Genomic DNA, 1,570 nt, shown 5'->3' on the forward strand with positions numbered 1-1,570 from the left:
CATTTGTCTATCACCTCTAAAGCAACCTACATGAGAGGCAAAATGCACAATAAAACCTTGATATTTTTCAAGTTAAGAAAAGCCTTGTTAGTGTTTAAAGTTGTGAGTCTGAGCAGAGAATGGTGTGTGTGTGTGAGATAGAGGGAGGGGCTCTTTCTCTGTCCTTTTTTTAACTCCAGGTTCACCCCTCAATCAATCTGTTTTTCCTTATGGCGCTTCTAAATGTTTTCCACAGTGGGAAGCAGTTAGGGGAAGAAGGTTTTGGAATGTAAAACAGCAGATAGAGAACATGTTAAGCCTCCCTACACTGTAGTCTCTGGAAGAAGCTTTTTAACCAAACAAAATCTGTTGTGGCATCATTGTGACATCATTGTGCATAATGTGTAGCTTGTCGGTAAGTTTCTCAGGCAGTTCCTCCAACTCAAGCTAAGCTAGAAAGAGGGCATATATTTGGTTTAGAGTTTCATTTCTTTAAGCTGAAAAGAATTTAGCTCCTTTGTGAAAAGTTTGCTCATTTGAGCTTTTTCCCTCTTCTAAGGAACTGGCATATCCTGACTTGAAATTATAGTTGTTGTTAAATAAGAATTTCACAGATCGGTCTTCCTTGTCTGTCTTCCTCCAGCTGTTGCTTCAACAGTGCTTGAATGGAGCAGGGTTGTGGCTGCCTCATCCTCCATTTCTCCACCAGTCCAGCTAACTAGCCTTCCACCTCTGTCTGTGCCATGATCTCTCAGGTACGCCAGAACTACCATGCCGAGAGGGAAGCTGGGGTCAACTGTTTGGTCAACCAGTTCCTTCATGCCAGCTACGCCTACCTTTCCCTCAGTTATTATTTCACCTGGGATGATGTGGCTTTATCCAAGTGTGTGTCCTTTTTCCAGCATCTGTTTGAAGAGAAACATGAACAAGCTGAGAAACTGTTGACCTTCCAAAACCGTCATGGAGAGGGAGCTGTCCTACAGGATGTCAAAAAAGCAGAGCAGGATTAATGGGGAATGGAGCCTATGCCATGGCCTTCGCCCTTCAGCTGGAGAAGACCATGAACCAGGCCCTGCTGGAACAGCACTAAATCGCTTCTTGCCATGCTGATCCTCATGTGTGTGATTTCCTAGAGACTCATTACCTTGACAAGGAGGTGAAGCTGATCAAGAAGCTGGGGGAATCACCTGACCAACCTGAAGTGTGTGTGCCAGTGAGGATGGCCTGGGCGAGTACCTCTTCAATCATCTCACCTTAGGTGAGTCCAGAGACTGAGCTGCAAAGTGCTGGCTCCCCCCAAGTCTTGCTCTTGATCAGGACTCCCATTTAAGAGATTTACAACAAGCATTTTTGGGGCTACAGTACCCACCAAATGAAGTTAGGAAACAAATCGACAGGGCCAGACTAGTACCCAGAAACAGCCTACTCCAGGACAAACCTAAAGGAACTAACAACAGATCACCACTGGTTGTCACCTATAGTTCCCAGCTCAAACCCATCCAACGTATCATCAGTGATTTACAACCCATCCTGTGATCTACAATCCATCCCATCAGTGATCTACAACCCATTCAGCTGTGTTAGTCTGATC

At 45.0% G+C, this 1,570-nt stretch overlaps 1 pseudogene; it reads left to right on the plus strand.

Annotated features, from left to right (window-relative positions):
- Positions 1-719: 719 nt before the first annotated feature.
- LOC129326164 (ferritin light chain, oocyte isoform-like) lies at positions 720-1,254 on the plus strand (annotated as a pseudogene).
- The last annotated feature ends 316 nt before the right edge of the window (positions 1,255-1,570 follow it).

Source organism: Eublepharis macularius, chromosome 3 (assembly GCF_028583425.1).
Source record: "Eublepharis macularius isolate TG4126 chromosome 3, MPM_Emac_v1.0, whole genome shotgun sequence".
NCBI classification, from domain to species: domain Eukaryota; kingdom Metazoa; phylum Chordata; class Lepidosauria; order Squamata; family Eublepharidae; genus Eublepharis; species Eublepharis macularius.